General features: G+C 33.3%; 1 protein-coding gene across 2 annotated transcripts in view; it reads left to right on the top strand.

The window, feature by feature from the left end:
• LOC128670686 (uncharacterized) overlaps positions 1-12,087 on the top strand; it is a 50,412-nt gene that overhangs the window by 20,617 nt on the left and 17,708 nt on the right. Inside the window, exon 3 of one of the 2 annotated variants that reach the window (XM_053746549.1) lies at positions 1,104-1,128. The exons of the other annotated variant lie outside the window; for it this stretch is intronic. The gene's annotated coding sequence lies outside the window, so the exon portion shown is untranslated. The remainder of the gene's footprint in view (positions 1-1,103; positions 1,129-12,087) is intronic. 2 annotated transcript variants of the gene reach the window in all.

Genomic DNA, 12,087 nt, shown 5'->3' with positions numbered 1-12,087 from the left:
TATTTACGAAAAAACGTACCTAACTAAACAAGAGAATATTGCAAAACAAAGAAAAATAAAATACACTTAATCCAGTTTCACAAAATCAATTTGTTTTGGCTTCACGGTTAAAATTCACGTGTTAGACACAGTGAATTTATAATGTCGAAGCTCGCACACGAATGAAGTCATCACCTAAACAAATAAATATTGACTACAAGTATCTACAGTCAACCGAACATTAAGGCATCTAATTTCAATGTAAATTCATTGGTACCACAGTGTCAGGTCTATGCAGGGTAACATGAAATGCAATTATAAGGCCCCTAATTGGCAATTATTAATTACATCTAAAATGTACGTATTGGGGGCGTACACCCTTGTGTTAAAAATTGCTTAGAAGAAGAAGACAGGTTTAAAATTCTTCTGACCGACACAGGTGAAACCACTGGGCACAGAAAACTGTAATCCTAACTAATATTATAAAAGACAAAGTTTGTTTGTTACCTCTTCACGCTTTATCGGCTTTCCAACCTTTTTTAAATTTATTTTGTATTCATGTAGTATGAAGTGTGAAAAGGACATAGGGTACCGTCCAGGAAAAATAAATGTTTCTGAGGAAAATTCACGCGGGCGAAGCCGCAGGAAAAGCTAGTTTGGTATAAAGGTTCCATGGGGAATGTAGAGGAGGACAATGTGCACGGGAACGGGAGAAACGGGATTTTAGAATTTAATATAAACGAAGTTTGAACAAAGTCGCGGGAAAAGCTAGATTGTTTATATTGCACTGATTGTGAGTGTGGGTGGACGAGGCCTCTGCACGTTGCGAGAAATCCTCGGGCCAAAAATAAAGCTGCTAATAAAGCCAAATATGTAACATCTGCCGGTGTTTTAAACCATCTCTGCGATAATTATCGTGCGCTGCAAGAATATCTTTTTTTTTTCATTTTAATTTTTTTAATATGCTAGGTACCTAGATACTGTCAATATTTAAACAAAATTACGCCAATAGATTAAAGCACTTGTGTGGTTGGTAAATATTTTTTTTGCAATTTTTTAACTTCTTTAGTTCTCAATAACTTATTTAGTTCTCAATATTAATGTTTTTCTTTCTCTTTTTACAGAATAAGAGGTGGTGCAATCAATCCAGTAAGTTATTAACATGACCCTTAATACCCTCTGAGAAATTGTATAATCAATAGACGCGTAGCAGGTTTAATTTTATTTTATGTAATCTTCTAGTATAAAGAAGCCGCACATAGCCTTCACAAGGAAGTCAAATAGTGTATGATTAATCTATGTCACCGACATCTATATTACAAACCTAAAAGTTTTACACAATAAGTCTGCAAGATAAAGTCTCAAAACAACATATTTTTTGCCGATAGCCTTAACTCTAAACAGGTTTCGTAATTTGGCAGTTCTGTCTAGTTTTTTAGCAAGTTCAGTGCACACGTTTCTGACCGGTAAAGGATGGGCCGTGGGCGTTTAGAGACATTTAAACAAAATTGTCATTTAAAATTCGTTAATTTTTGCTAAACGTTATCGCAACTTTGCCTAATGCAACGAATTTTTGCCTGTGTAAAATTTCATTCGCCAGGAGGAAGCTACATTATTATATATTATCTACTATGCTCGCTGAGCGGACTTTCGTGTGATATTGCAGATTCGTTAATGGAACATATAACTTTGCCTTATTCGTGGGCGAAAATTAATGATAAAATTGATTGAATTAAATTATATTCAATGACAATCCAAATGTCAGTAATTAATACACTTAAATCCGCCTTTTAATTTAATGTCACTGAATGTTTACGACTGAATTTTAAACATAATAGGTTAATAAAATACATTACGAAGAGAACATCTCCAACTTAGTGGGACTTACACAAAATAAGACAAAATAAGATCTGTCTACTGCGACAGACCTTTGTACTTGAAGATGTCTAAAAGGCCAAGTCAAATAAAATAAGAAAAGTACTTATGTAGTTTTGTGGCAAAGTAAAAAAGGTTGTACTTTTTCCTCCTTTGTATAACGTTCAGGGAAAACCTAAGTTTGCGGCATAAGGAGAAAAGGATTGTCTCATTTTTATTTTTATTTCGTTCTCTGTTTACAAGTTTCTTTTATAAATAACCTCCAAAGCGTAGGCATTTGTTTCTCGTTAAAACTTTTGAAATGTTTTTGTTTTAAAACAAGCCAATACAAAGTACTGATTGAAAATCGTGCTCGGAAACTTCTCCATTCAAGATAACGAAAGATTAATGTTTCTTTTTGATAAATCTAAGACACTGACAAAATTTTGTCTCTGTTGATCGACTAATTTTGCAAGAAATTGTGAATAATTATGATCCGCCGCGCCGTTGGAAGAACTACTTATTTACGTTCGTGCTGTTGAGATAGTCTTTTATATAAAATTGCCAGGAGGCAATTTTATTTATTTGCATCAGTGAAAGGCAGATATTCTAATTTATTTCGAGGGTTAAAGAAAATTAATTTAAGATACACCTTCAATGTATAAGATTTAGATAGGCAACATTAAATAGAGTAAAGCAAAGTTTAACGTAACCATTACAATGCCTACTTTCACTAGTCTAGCTCGCACAAATCTCTCAATTGAGACTATTTTACAGTTAACCCATTTATGCTGGTAACTGGTAACCGCATGACGCCTACGCAGGAACAAATGGAGCCTTAACAGAAACTGTTACCCAACTTATTTAGTTGACAACCCAAAGCCGTGAAAGAAATAAAGATATATTTCTTTCTAGAAAGATAAGTAAATACATTTACTTGTTCAATGTAAAATAACATGCTACGAATTCTTGTGAGGTGTGGTTCCACCCTAGAATAGGATCTTTCCATATCCTCCCGTTGATAAGGCCTAAATAAGGACTGTGTTTACACTGTTCTTCTATTTTGATGCCTATAAGGGATTTATTGGTATCCAGCTTGGAATAAATTGAGTGAACCACCGCTGGTTAGAACGTATAAAATTTGTGCTTATTGATGGAGTCGTGTACGCACGAGTAATCTTAATTCGCCACAGATTAAAAAATAAAATATGCAGAGCTCGCACGTGTGGGCTGGCTCTGTGGAATACTAAATAAACTGTACAACTACGCACAAAAAATAACGCCCAGTAGGTACAGCCAACCGAATGTCAAGAGAACCAGCAAGCTTCTTTATGTAGCGGTGATAGTGGCGAGTTTGCAAAGAATTTGGGCAGGTTGATGTGCTGTTCTCTGTACTCTTAATCCGTTGATTGTAGAAGGATTTCAATTTCGATAAGCCTAATCTTATTTTGAAATGATTTTAACAAAAAAAAATTTGATATATTATTTTAAATAAGTCGCCCTCATAATAATGATTATTTAACTAAATGATTATTTAACTCAAGTATATAAAATCATATTAAAATATAAAATTAATTTTGTGTAAGTGCAAAACTTAATGTTTGTAACTCTCAAATCGTAAAAACTTTCTGATTTTGAAAATAAAATCTTTAGTTGCAGCTAGTTTTATAGTGAGTTTGCTAAACGCAAAATGTATGAATTTATAATGTAATGTGCTCAATAGTCGTTAAATTATGTTTTATTGTGCATTTCTGCACGGGAATAGTAGATTATTAGATAAGGTGGATAGGTTTGGAAGAAATATATTTCCATACATGATACCTAAACATCTTTATATCCGAGTTGGTTAGGATTACCTTCAACCATGTCAAACACTCCTTGAAGTATATAGATCCCTAATACTATCTAAATTTCAAAGGCTTAATAAAAAAGCACATTTTAATAGTAAGGCGAAAAAAACATTAGTGTCATCTTTAATTAGATATTGCGGCATTTTTATTTATACTTTTCATTTTGTGAATTATTGTGTCAATCCAATCACTTTTCAGTAATTAAAAACTTTGGTCCATCATTTTTTTTTTCACATCTTTACCAGCCAACCATTTTATACAGTTCTAAATCGACGATCATAATATAATTCTCATGGTTTCACTAGCTCCTAAATACCTCCAATTTTATTACTTATCTGATGATATGATGTCGCCGATCGAAGCACGCATCTTCTGATCGTACCAGTGTAGTAGCAGATAGTAGCAAATGGCACTAATGTTTAGTAAATCGACGTCAAATACGGAAGCGATTGTGCAACATTACCATAAATAAGTGTACGCTCACTTGATGTCACTGGCTGTACACAATTTATTCTTATTGTATGGTATCAGGTAAAAAACGACAGCCGTATTGGTTATGATATGGAGTTATGGTTGGTTTCTTATGTGGATGGGATGCAATGGAAGGGTGGATTGGTTGCGAGACCAGATTGAGATTAATATCAATAAACTGTAAATATTTACAAAAATAAAATAAACATTTAATGGATAAAGCGTATTATGGATTTAATGGATATTACACAATTCAAACATATTTGACTGATAAAAAAGTATGGATCCTCCCGACAACTTTGCCACTCGAATAAAATATTTTGACATTAAACAACGAAATTGTATTTTTTCATAAGTTGAAAATGTACAAAACTACAAATTCCCTATATACACATATATGCGATGTGGTAAAATACGATACCATTGGCAGATCGTTTATACAAAATACTTCTCAAAATGTATACTTATATACATATAGAGCGTAAGCGTTTTTGTATGCGTTATACGTATGTATATTTGTTAGCCTTTTGCAGTTCCCAGTATTTGATATTTGGTTTTAAGATGGTTACAAAAGCTACATTACATTAGTACCTAATAGATGATGTTTATTTTGTGACTTATCATACACCAAGAAATTTGTAGCAATTTTTACATGCTATACTTTTTAGAAAACAAGAAAATCTGCCTCATGGATTCTCACAAGTGTCGACGCGTTATGATGTGCGATAAATAATGATATGTGATTATTATGCACGCACTCTGGGCTAAGGCTGTGATTGAGGCAAAACGTGTAGCCGCTAGCTAAAGCCAGTGTACACACACAGGGCTCTATTGGATTATTTTATTTTTATTTTCAAAAACTATAATAAAAAAGTTGGTGAATTCCACTGTGTTGGGATTTGATTTGATGATTCATTCTTCGTTCGTACCACTGAGTTTTGTACCACTATTAAATTTCCCCATTTGTCCTAAACAAAGGACCTTTGCTTCCTTTGTCCCGGTGTGAAAATTTTGTGTTTTTTTTGGCACAAGGATTAATCGTGCCTTGCATAGTTGGACAATTTTAGACATTATGAATTTAACGCTCATTCGCGCTAAATTGATTGAGGAGACAACACATTTTAAAAATAAAGTCACTGGAAAACCAGTTGGTGATAGATTACAGAAACTTGAATTTGAAATAAAAGTGCATTTTGTGCAGGTTTATTACTTTTAAAAAATTACAAGTAGCGGACTTAACGCCCTACGGAATTTACTTACATGAAATGTCAACATAAATTTTCTTTTTTATGAAATACGAGTATTGTACCGTTCATTTTATTTTGAAGATTAAAGATAGAATCAAATGCAAACTATACAATTCCTTATGTCTTGACTTCGTTCGACTATCGTGACCATAACAGATCTTTGTTTAATCTCCGTGGTCTATAGATAACGATAAAGTAAACCATCTCCTAATGCTCATGCCTATAATATAATAGCGGAGAAAATCTCCACTGAGTAAACGCATAGACACTTCTTACAGACTTTCACCGTAAGACTTTTTTCCTATTTCTTCACTCCAATCACGATACTGCTTGTGATCTAGATAATGTTTAAAAAGTCTAGTAATTGACTTTCGATACTAGCTTCGCCTACAGTCTTTTGTTTAATCTCTAATCGTAGATCTGTCGTATTGCAATACGCCATTGACTTTGTTCTTTTGTTCTCGATGTAATGGCGGACTAATAAATGAGACTAATTTTCTCACTTGGCGATCATTCTTTGTTTAATTGCCTGGGTAATTCTGTTAATAAAGTCTTTTTGCATGATGTCAAGGGAATTAATAACAACGGTGTCGGAAAATGCTCAAGAAAAACGTTGAATTTTACGTAGATTTTTATTTGTAGGCCTAGCGATTGCTTTATATATTTTATACATAAATTCCACTTACAAGAAATCTGATATTATCAGATTTCTTGTAAGTGCATTAGCACAATTCTAGACACACTTTTGCAAACACTTTTTTTAATTTAAAGCTTATCAGCTCACGTAATTATCTTCATACTTATTTACACTTACCTACTTATGATATTTTCAGTTCATTAATTTATGTGTCGAACAATTATTGATCTCTTAAACATTTTATGCCACACGCTATATTAACTACATTTAATTTACATATATCTAAATTAAATGTACTTAATTGCTTGCTCACGTTCATCCTAGCGTTTTTCGTATTAAGACATGTGCCCACAGAAACATGCAATGAAAATTGTAGAACACAAATATACCACGAACGATCGATAAAGGTCTCAATTTCCTCGCCATAAGGAAGAGAGAGGTGATGACACAGCTCAAAGACACATCCGCCACTTGATTGATCGGTTTTGATACGGTTTCGATCCGCGTTTAGGAGTCGCTCGCCGTGACCAAGCAGTGCCAATTACGTGGCCCACACGATCGCACTGTGATCGGTGATTACCAAATAACGCTCTTGATTGATGTATCTTAGAGATCTTTACCGCAAACACGGTTAGGTTTGTTACCTATAGATAGGTTTATATTAATACTTTTAGTTAGAATAAACTGACAAAAGAAATACCTATTCACGGCAATCGTTCCGAAATGCAAAGTACTAAATTACAAATAAAAATTTGTCATGAAAAGTGTTCGGACTTGTGAATATGGTTTCCTATGTACAGTCTGCCACAGAGAAATCTGACCCTTCCCGCGATTTGAACACCATCTCTTAGGGGGTCAGATTTCTCTGTGGCAGACTGTACGTTTTTAGTTACCTACCTATCTCAAGAGAACCAAAATCCAAAGGGGTACACACAAGTTAGACTAAGGTCAAAGGCACACAAATTTATTATACTAATAAAGAAGTAAAATCATTTTCAGACTCGATTTCATATGATCCTCGATTTAGCACACTTCAAATAGAATACAGATTAAACAGAGCGGAAAGGAAAGTTCTGCAAAGCTGGCTCTAAGCTTCAACGTCAATATCGAATGCATTCTGAATATTTTCCTTGCTCACGATGCAGGAAATAACTTAAACATGGCATCATCTAGCTTCCGTGCAACCTTTGCCAGCTGTATTGGTGCATCTTGCTCACTCTAACGAGTATTTACACATATTTAATTACTCATTACTCAATTCTTTGCATCCTTAATGTAAGTAACAGATAAAGTGTTGATTTTATTCATAATGTATCATAATAACATGGCTCCTGAAAGAAAGACCCCCAATAATGTATATATAATAAAGAAATTTTTCAATAATTTTGACTTCTTACCAAAAATTGTTCGACCACGCGAACGAAGTTGCGGGCATCAGCTAGTATATAATAGAACAATTAACAACAACAATGAACAAGGCCTTTTAAGGGCGCAGCAATTGAAAAGGGGCTGACTTGTCCATAATTACTTAATATTGAATTTCAGTAAATCAATTACTATTCTATTGATTATCAGTTTTTATATTACTATTTGTTGATTATTATATATTTTTATAATTACTACATTCGTCGACTTAGTTTTAAGATGAAACTACATGGTCGATTTTCAGTTACGCATATTTCTTTAATATGCTACTCAAAAACGATTCCAAATGAAAAAAACGTACATATGGTACTTTTAACCACACTTTGAAACATTACAAATAAATAATTTTGCGGTATAAAATAAAATAAATTGATTATAATTTAGATACATACGTCACAAGCAGAGTTCCTTAAACATTCGCGTCTTGCAGATATCGAAGTATAAGTGAATAAAAATATCCTTTACACATGTTTCAGTTAGTGCAAGGTTTTAATTGATTACCATGAATCTATAAAAGACGTAATCTGGTCAAAGTAATATTACTCTGACGTCCTAATTTATTTATACAGCATAAATATTAGGCATAATCTATATAGATTCAAAAGATACAACATGTAAAAATTTAAGTACTTACTTAAGTACTTCTACCATTGAAGATCAAGTGAAGTGATCGAGTGTGACTTAGTATTTATTTACGGTCTCGTGGCGTAAACACGATGACTTTGACTAAAATAAGTACTTACCTACTTTGTTTTTGTAGGTAATTGTTGATTTCAAATTATATAATTTCGCTATTTTTTATATAATTACATAGTATAGCGGGCAAACGAGCATGCAAGTCGCCAGATGGTAAGCAAACACTGCAGCCCATGGACACCATTAGTATAGTAAACAAGTATATAACAATAAAATAATTTGTTTAAGTTTAGTTTACGTTAATATTTAAGAATACCTAAAATGTATTTTTTTTTATAACAGTCATCCATATTATAATCAACCTATAAAAAATATCTGTGACATATATACAACACACTACAACACACATATACAGACACACAGCATCCTTGGTGAACACAATATAAGTTAGTTATGTATAATTTCCCCAAAATGTTTGTTATTGTAATTATGTAAATATTAACACACAGTTGATGATCCAAACTAGGAAGCGACCTTGTGTATTCGGTTGTCCCACGATGCTCAGAAACGTGCAATTTGCAATAAGGTCGCGTAATTTGGTCAAACATATACAGAATTTACGTGTTATATTAATTCGGTGCTCCCAGATCAAATTGCGTATTTATAAAATAAGTTTGAAGGTTAAAAAAATTTACGTACTTAAATTTAGATATTGAAGAAGTTTAGATAAAATTCTCTATCGTGTGCACTACAATGCTCGTCACACATGTTTTTGTGAGAATAATTAAACTAAATTTTAAAAATTCACTCTGTACTTAGTCCCGGAGTTTTAACAACAGCTTTTATCATCTTTGTTTTATTGTTTTTAATTCAATTGTCTTTCCCTGAGTACCTACATGTACTGGGTAGCTCTGCTGGAGAGTATGCTCCGTAGCAGAGCCACAATTAATGTCAATTTCATCTCCTAGAGCACTTACAGCAATAAAGGTACTATGTACGTCTGACGCCATATTGAGATATACTTAATAAGTATGTTTTAAATAAGTTTTGGCTCCGCCGCACAGAGCACTAATGCAGACTTCATCTTTTTCGTCATTTAAATATTTTTTTCTTTTCCCTCATTTTTTATGAATTGTTGTTTTTCACAAATTCGTATTGGATGCTGAGATGACTATAACTATATTTTTGGGTCTTAAAGCGTTCCAGGTGTTTACTGTCAAAATGTTATTTCCAAAAAATAGTCGAGACTATGTAGCTCGTTCCCACGCGTCTATCGCTACATCAGTTTTCGGCATGCCATGTCACAATCAGATGCACTCGGTTCCTACTAGAATTACGTAGTTCATTTCTTTTTCGTGAGAAATGTCTTAACATTAATTTTATAACCCATTCTAGACTTAAGTCCGAGTTTAATTTTTTTGTAATGTCGAAAATTCGAGTACTATTTCGAAAAAATGTTACCTGCCTGCTAATGGACTTACAAAATATATTATTTTATGTTAACCAATAAAATATATCAGGATCTTATCTTAGCACGTCAGATAACCAGATGCATTTCGAAATAAATTGACGTTTCGTTCTAGATCGATTAATGTTACAGCGATAAGTGAGATTAAACTCTTTTAGGTATATTAGAGTGACTTATATATAGAGGGATTCAAGAGGAACGTATATGTGTATTAGGTACTTATTATGTTTGCACGAGAGAAGCCGGGACGGGCCTATAATAAACTTATAAACTTACAATGCATGTAATAAGATTCAAGTTCCACACAATGTAACATCGGTTTCAATTTTCGTTAAACCAACAAAAATATGAGTGCATAAATTTTATGCACGCTTTCGTTTTATGCAAACAGGAAATGTATAAAATTGCAATCTACAAAAGTGGCTCTTTGGCTAAATGATCTACATTATGTATGATTATGTAACATATTGAAAAGTCTCCGGTTAGCAAATTTACGAGATCTGTGTTTCCATTTTTATAGAAATTAATTCGACATGCAAATATAATCGATTGGGTTATATAGATTAGTGTTTTACATTTTCGGATATCGTATAATATTGATACATCTGTATAATTGACGTTATTATTTGTCTTCTCAGTAACAGAAGAAAATCACACCAGTTATTCCTTCTAAGTAGGTAGGTAGTTATGACATTTTGTAAATAGTAAAAACGGTAAAAAAAATGTAAATAAACACAGTATAGCCAGTATTTTTCTATAGCACAGTCGCATCAGTATACATTATGAAAAATTTAGAGTTACTAATGAAATTAACGATACGCCATTTTAATTAAATTACTAACCTTTTAAAACATGACGTGAGACCAGCTAGTTCTTAATAAAAATGATCACATTATCCCTGTAAATTAATTAATAGTAGTTGAGGCATTATGACACCATGGGGCTTCTAATTAGCCATTAGAAAAATTAAACTTATTTATTATTTGCAGACAAGGACATTATTTAGTTATACTAATTAAATTTAAATTTGACAAGGTTGAAAAGAGAAGAGTTTTTTTGATCGCGTATCACTAGACCGATTTCAAATATTCTTATGAGGCTGATAGCCAAATTTTTTACGAATATCTGCTAACAGTATTCCTAACATATATGTAAATCTGGATCAAATTGAATGAAATTACATTACACAATATACAGTGTTTATACAATACCTGCTTAGTTACTGAAAATTCAGGCTTCCTGTTTTATCCACACAGAAGTTACTGGAGTTCAAAATTAGCCTAAATTGCTTAGAGAAAAGGATGGTACCTCCGTGCCGCTTTAATGCTCGACTAGCGGGGGCACTGCCGTGCCCCCAGATACTCTCTTACAATGATCGCCATATTAGTCCCTAGGAGATAAAAATGTGCCCATTTTAACAGTATAAGTAGTAGATTGTGGCGTATTTCCGATTGCTTCCTTAGACGTTGAGCGTCGGAGCCCGAGGTCCGCTTTACTAGTTTTTCGTCTCCATTTCGCCTGGTCGACGGCATGCCTAGTTGTTAGATCATTTGCACGCATATAATCCTCGACGACATCAAGCCAGCATTTCTTCATATCATATAGGAATTTTCTTTTCCTTCTTTTTCAAATATTTTTTGAAACTAACAAGTTTTGAAGTAAAACTGGTTTGCTTCTGTCTCTCATTATACAAACAATTAACATACAATAGAATTTAATATTATCATACAGAAACTGTGAGCAAACAAGCCAGTGGTTTAAACAGTAAATTTTTAACAAAAATACTTTTCGAAAAACTCTCAAGTCTTTTACATATTCAAATGTTTTGACAACTCTGAAATATAATATTTTAAGTTGATAAAAACGCCCACCTGATAACGAAATTAGAGTTTATTTCCATATTGTATATAGGTGACAAAAGTCCACTAGAACTAGTGGGAACAACCCATAAAGGAGAGCATGAGGAGCAACCCATATCATCAACTGGAATAAATCAACCATATTGATCTGCTACCGGCTGTACTTAGTTATTGGTGCAGCATGAAAATGAAAAAAAAGTTGCGTTTACTAATTTTGTACAAAATTTAGATCTGTTGATAGTGCACTCATCTCCATAAGTTCCCGGTTACGTTCAAAACTTCAGCGTAACATTTTAGCTCTCCGTGGGTACTATTTGTTGTCCATCAATTGCCTGGACTATGTGCCCCTTGCTCGCCTCGTACGACATCGTATAAGATGTGTTCGTACGTCGTATATGACGTCAGATAACCAACACCTTGACACTCCAACCCTGGGTTATTATCTACAACAATAAAACTGTAATCGACCACGTAGGAACAGCACTCGTACAGTTAACCTCACTTATCCAACATCCATACAACTATAATTAATACTATAAATGTGAAAGTTTGTGGTTTTTGTGCCGACCGATGGGTCGATTTTGATGAAATTTGGAATAGATATAGTTGACCCGACGACATCAAACATTAAAACATAAAAGTTACATTTGTAGCGAATTTG

The sequence above is a fragment of the Plodia interpunctella genome, chromosome 6 (genome assembly GCF_027563975.2).
Source record: "Plodia interpunctella isolate USDA-ARS_2022_Savannah chromosome 6, ilPloInte3.2, whole genome shotgun sequence".
NCBI lineage: Eukaryota > Metazoa > Arthropoda > Insecta > Lepidoptera > Pyralidae > Plodia > Plodia interpunctella.
This window is presented reverse-complemented; position numbering and strand designations above follow the sequence as displayed.